The sequence below is a fragment of the Chenopodium album genome, chromosome 12 (genome assembly GCF_948465745.1).
Source record: "Chenopodium album chromosome 12, dcCheAlbu1.1, whole genome shotgun sequence".
NCBI classification, from domain to species: domain Eukaryota; kingdom Viridiplantae; phylum Streptophyta; class Magnoliopsida; order Caryophyllales; family Amaranthaceae; genus Chenopodium; species Chenopodium album.
Genome location: NC_137845.1, coordinates 25,538,639 through 25,545,835, shown reverse-complemented (window position 1 = coordinate 25,545,835; position 7,197 = coordinate 25,538,639).

Below are 7,197 nucleotides of genomic sequence, written 5' to 3'. Positions count from 1 at the left end.
GCCTCTAGCTAGTAAAAAGACTGGGTAATGATAAAGAAAAAGACACAAGGTGGGCTTCAACGACAAGATTTCGTGACCTCCTTTTTCTATTTTTTTTCCTTTCCCCAATAAGTCTAGCATAGACACCTTTTATTTTCCTTAGATTTTATGTTGTTTTTTTTTTGTCTTTTTCCCTCTTAATAAAATAAGCATTTCTTTCCTTGCTTATGATCATCACATTGCATTTAAAAAAAATTAAATAAATCCATGCCAGACTAAGCACAAGGTATACTACTAATTCGAGGCACCCCTTGTAGCCATATCATATCATCTTTACCCTTCACATAAAAATCCTTTCTTGATAAACCACTTTGAGCCTCGTCTAACAATAGACCATTCTTTTTTCAACCCACATCTACCTAACCATGGGATTGGATAGTGTGCAACTTATGCAAGTTCTAAATATAAAAGATTGAGTGATTTTACGTAGATCTTAAAAAATTCAAAAAAACAAAAAAATAATAAAAGTGTGCAAAAGGGCAAGTGTTCCAATGTCATTGATATGAACATGTCTTTGATATGAACACGTCTAAGATTGCGTCTCTTATCGAGTGCTCGGTACCGTGCCTGAGAAACATGAATGCCAAGTGAGTGATAGATCGCATGATCGAGATTTCCCATACTTATCAACATAAAAATTAAAAAATAGAAAATGCAAAAGCAAAAAAAGGGAGAGCAAAAATATAAGCAAAAGAGAATTTAAAAGTGAGAAATCTCAAGCATAAAAATATAAAGATTCAAAAGCAAGGTTGCACACCTTGGGTGCTTATCTAGGGTCTTGGGCCTTTATCCCCTTCTTCTTCAACCTTTAGTCTAACCACGTTACAACCCTTCAAAGACCTCTTTGAGGTATAGACACACATGCGAGATTCGGCTAGAGCTACATTCGGCCTGATTCCTAACGGATACGTAGGCAACCTCACATTGGGGTACGACCGTCATAAAAATGCATTCACATTCACATTCATACATGAGCATGTCAAGGGATCTCCAATGTTCATCCCTATCCACTTAGAGCTAGACTTGGGGGCTTGATCCCTACATCATTAGCCTACCTAGCCTAAGAGTCATCATCATTTGACTCTTTTCAAAATATTTTTTCACACCGTTAGCCTTTGCGGCCTAAACTTAGTGTCAGCTTTCTACACATCACAGATACATGACCAAATAATCCTACCTTTAGGAACCCTTTGTCATGAAATATTAACACAACATTGAAGCATGCGCCTTGTCATATCAAAATCACTCATCATATGTAATCATCATTGCATCTCAAAGTATGAAGTATTTAGCCTTCACGCCTAAGTTACCCAAATACTTACGTCATCGAGTCAACAATTGAGATAGCCTAGGATGAATTAATCCTTGCACTATGAGATACAACGTTAATGCATACATTTGACTAAGCTCATTCAACATGCACCGCAAACACTCACTTCGATTCTTTTTCGCGTTTTTCTTTTTCGGGAGAAAGTCGGCACCCTCCACAAAAATGACAAATTTTTTTTTTCTTTTCTGCATTTTGAGTCAAGCACATCACAATACAACGCGCACACGAGTCATGCACATTGAGTCATGTCGTGTCCAAACACATTGAGTCAACCAATCCCAAGAGTCAAGTACACCAAACCTTAGGTCAACCCTAAAAACACAAGCAAAAGTCCTATAGTCCAAATGCAGGTACACTAAGTCCTAGACAGACAGGTGATCATTACAAAAGATTTGAAGTAAAAGGACGCAAACAACGTAGCAAATGAACTGAGTTAACTTGATCACAATCGGCTTGACGACGGTCATATTGATTAATTGGGTTCCTTGGTACCCCATTTAGACCCTATAAACAAATTGACATGACTAATAGTCGGCTCGATTACAATCATAATCAGTGATCGGCCTGACGACGATCATCTCCCTTAGCTTAAGCGCCTAAATATTGGCTCATTATAAACACCAAGGCATTGGTTCAAAAGCAAGTACATCACCTATACGACAATTTTCCAAGATTGGATTGTCATCTCAAGCCGACAATATTAACAAGGGTGGATTGTCGCGCATGTTCTTCAACAACAATATTTCCAATATTGGATTGTCACCTCTTGCAAAGTTTCCAAGAGTGGATTGTCGTACTCTTTCTCTGTTTGGCAAATTTTTCCAAGTTCGGATTGTCATATATTCATAGAAACCTTGGCAATTTTTCCAAGATTGGATTGTCATACACTCAGTTCCTTATGGAAAAATTCCCAAAGGATTTTCGTAAGGTCTCTATTCACCTTAATATTGCGGCAAAGGTTCCTCAAGCGTGGATTGTGATTTATTTCAGTAAGTGGCAAATTTTCCCAAAGAGGATTGTCGATCGACTCTTTTTTGCAAATGTTCGAAGACGCGGATTGTCAATTGTGGCTATATTTTCCCAAAAGGATTGTCGCATAACATTGGCAAATTTCCAAGGTGGATTGCTTTCAAGATTTATGTTCCAAGACATGGATTGTCGATCGTAGCAAGGTTCTTATGACATTTTTTTACGAAGCATTGGCAACTTTTCCCAAAATTGGATTTTGGCAAAATTTCCGAGATACGAATTGTCGCTTCATCATGGCAACATTTCCTAGGATTGATTGTTACGTGGCATTGACAACTTTCCTTAAATCAGATTGTCGTACATCATTCAAGAGTTGTGTTGACATCTATTCCTAAAGAAGAGAGGATTTTCATCACCCCTAAAGCATCAGCATAACGAGCATTCCCCCAAAGCACCAACAAACTGAGGATCGACAAGCAGTGATCTTTGATTTACCTCCTGAAGGTGATAAGCATAATAAAGCCTTGAACCTCACAGTAGTTTGCAAAAGGATGAACGTTCCAATGACTCTCTTAGATAACGAATCGACAATTAATGCTTGCCTACTCCGAACCGCAAGAATATTAGGAATAAGATATGAGGATTTGTCCCCATCAACACAAGGCATAAGAGCTTATGATAACACTCGTTGTTAAGCTCTTGGGATCATTACTATGAATGTCACGACAGGAGTTATTGAGCATGCTACTACTTTTCAAGTAGTAGATATTAAGGCTTCTTTCAATCTACTGTTGGGACGCCCTTGGCTTCACGACCTTAAGGTTTTCCCCTTTATCCCTTCACCAATAAGTTAAGGATGTAGTTGGAGGAGTTCCTGTCACAATCAATGCTTCCCCCATGAGGATCAAAGCAATTGATAAGCCAATCATAAACATGGAGCACGATGTGAATGATGAAGACTTATGGGGCTTTAATACCGAAGAGGTCTCTTTCATTGAAGAAGATGAAAACACCCCTCTTCGCTACGACCTCCATTCAAACATGATAGTCAATGGTATTCTCAGAAAACATGGACACTTTCCTGGAATTACTCTAGAAAAGAAGAAAAGAATAGCGAAGAAAATGGGACTGCTTGGCCTCCCTAAATTAGATACTTTTGGACTTGGTTTCGGACCGACTCCGGAAGACTATAAGCGTGCCCGGGAAAAGTTCAATGCACGAACAAATGCCCGTACCCAGAAAAAAGGCTATTCCAATGGATCATTATCCCCCCACTCTAAATGCACAATTCATAAAAGAGGGTGAAGATTATCCATGCCACGAATTTCCCGAACCGTTTTTTTAAAATGGGATAAGGCAACCAGGGTTCGAGATATTCTTAGATTGTAATTTCTTATATGAGATCCCAACTCCTATCTACGAGGAGCAAGCACCTTCATGTTTCGACTTCAACGTTATGGATCTCTTCTTTAGGTACGAGAAAAATGAGCCTAAGTGTGTCGACGATGATTCTACGCTTATCTAAACGGTATTACAAAGTGAAAGCTTTAAAACTACAAAGATAATTACTCCAGCGGAAGGATTAGTTCAAGGAAGGCGAAAGACTGTGAAGGTGACTACGCCGAGTGGAAGAAGAATCTCCATCACCACAGGACAAGGACCTATGTTCGATGAGTCTGAGTCGTCTGAGTCTGAATTCAAGTCTTCTATAGTCGAGTCTTCTAAGTCTTCTATATTTGTGTCTCGTTCTATATCTTCTAGTTTAGAACCTACTCCTAGGATAGTTAGTAGTCAAGTACCTATGAACGTATCTATTTTCGACGTAATGATTTTAGAAATTAAGAACATGTCTTCTTTCGCTTACTTCTCGTGTCATTCTTTCACCCAAGATGACGAGCATTGCTTTGCTAACAATGAATACGATAAAGAAATAATTAAAGAAGTAGAAACACTTGAAAACAAAACGCCGATAATTGAAGACACCGGAATGGTTAATATTTCATAGAATCCAACTATTAAAACAGAAGTTAAAATTAGTTTAACCCTTAATCAAGAGAAAACAACCGATTTAATAAATCTATTCAAAGAATTTATCGATGTTTTTGTTTGGTCATATGAAGATATGCCAGGAATAAATAGAGAAATTGCTCAACACAGTATGCCACTAATCCCAGGAGTGAAACCTGTAAAACAAAAGTTACGTAGAATGAAACCCGACGTGGCTCTTAAAATAAAAGAAGAAGTGCAAAAACAAATAACTGCGTGTTTTTATCAAGGTATCCAAATATCCTGAATAGGTTGCAAATGTGGTATCGGTTCCTAAGAAGGATGGTAGGGTAAGAATATGTGTCGACTATAGAGATTTAAATAAGGCAAGTCCAAAGGAGGACCTCCCTTTACCACACATCGACATTCTAGTATATAATACATTGAATTACGCGCTTCTCTCGTTTATGGATGGATACGCAGGATATAATCAGATTCTCATGGCTGAAGAAAACATGGAAAAGACTACCTTCATAACACCTAGGGGCACTTACTATTACACGGTGATGCCATTTGGGTTGAAAAACGCGGGTGCCACTTACCAAAGAGAAGCGACTGCTTTACTCCATGACATGTTGCATAAAGAGGTTGAAGTATATGTGGACAATATGATTGTAAAATCAAAGGACCGTCCAGGACACCAAATAGCTTTTAGGAAATTCTTTGAGAGGATAAGAAAATATAACATGAGGCTAAACCCAGCCAAGTGTGTATTTGGAGTCATCTCAGGGAAACTCTTAGGCTATGTCATTAGCTCTAGAGGAATAGAGATAGATCCAACCAAGATCAAAGCAATCATGTCAATGCCACAACCCAAAGCCGAGAAACAAATTCGAGGATTTATTGGCCGGTTGCAATACATAAGTAGGTTCATATCTAAACTCACTACAACATGTGAACCTATATTCAAGAAGCTCAAAAAGAATGTACCAGTGATATGGGACGACGAGTGTCAAAAAGCCTTTGATAAGATCAAAGCCTATCTCGCTAATTTCCTATATTATCACTTGTGCTTCTAGGGATCCCTTTTCGATTGTACCTAACGGTTACCAAACAAACAATGGGAGCTATGCTAGCACAAGAAGTAGAGAATAAAGATAACGCCATCTACTACTTAAGCAAAAAGATGCTAGAGCATGAATTTCGCTACACACCACTTGAAAAATTGTGCCTCGCACTAGTGTTGGCCACAACCAAACTAAGACATTATATGCTTGTCCATACAGTATATGTAGTACTCGAATAAATCCTCTTAATTACCTCTTTGAGAAGTCTACACTCAACGGGCGGATATCTAGATGGATAGTCAACTTAGCCCAATTAGATGTAAGATTCATCCCTCAAAAAGCTACCAAATGTTCAGTGGTCTCGGAATTCTTAGCGAATTTCCCGATTGAAGATTCGACACCAATGCATGAAAACGACTTTCCTAACAAAGACTTAATGGTCACGAAAGATGAAACATGGACATTATACTTCGATGGAGCTTCAAACCTGAATGGATGTGGCGTAGGAGTACTATTAGTATCACCAAATGAAGAACACGTCCCAATCTCAATAAAGTTAGATTTCGACGTTACTAACAATGCTACGGAATACAAAGCATGTGTGGTAGGCCTTGAAATTGCTTTGGCATTGGGAGTAAAGAAGCTACACATATTCGGAGACTCTTCTCTCATCATAAACTAGATCTCCAAAAGATGGAAAGTAAGGAGCGAAAGTTTGGCCCCTTACCAAGCATACTTAGAAACCCTTACTTACCAACTCGAGAAGGTAGAATATACATATCTACCAAGAGAAGAAAATCAGTTTGCTGATGCCTTGGCAAGACTAGCCTTGATGGTTAGAATTCCTAACGAAATTGAGCAAATGCCTCTGACAATAGAAAAAAGGCATAAGCCAGCTTAAATTCAAGCCATAGAAGATGACGAAACCGTTCAAGAAGAAGAAGAAGAGGAAGAGGAACCTTGGTACACTGACATCCTTAACTATGTCACAAAAGGAGAATATCCATTTCATGCGGACAAGAGAGCGAAACGCGCTCTAAGACTTTTGGCTTCCGAATTTGTGCTCATAAACGATGAGCTACACAAAAGGATACCTAAAGGAAAGCTCTCTAAAGTATAGGCAAAAGGAAGCTCAAAGAGTGATGAGAATAATCCACAAAGGATCATGTGGAACTCATATAAATGGCAAAATGCTAGTCAAAAAGATAATGCGCCAAGGATATTATTGGACTACCATGAATAGGGAGTGCCATCAATATGTAAAAAGATTCCCTAAATGCCAAATATACGCAAACCTGCAACATATTCCACCATCGCTACTTTACACCTATACATCTCCATGGCCATTCTCAACGTAGGGAATATATATCATTGGGAAAATCACCCCTTCTGGGACAGGAGGCCATGAATACATCCTTGTTGCAATTGATTACTTCACAAAATGGGTTGAAGCAGCATCATATGTGTAGACACCTATATTGTGTCTCCCCAAAAACCAAACCCAGTGATGAGTACCTTTCACGTCATTTGATTATCGATTAAAGTGAAGGTCTGAAAAGTCTTGTGATGTGGTTGTTTTGATAAAAATAACTCTTCTTTCTGTTTTCGAAAATGAACTCTATTTATTGAAAATTTACAGTCTAATTTAGTTTAGTCCATGATAAGGGTCCAATAATAACGTAGGTGGATTGGGATCAAAAAGAGATTTCTAACAATATATTATAAGCCCAATTCCGATGAATAATGAGGAAGTTATGGCAAAAATACTAAACTATGCCCAAACCGGATTTTACCAACGACCCAATG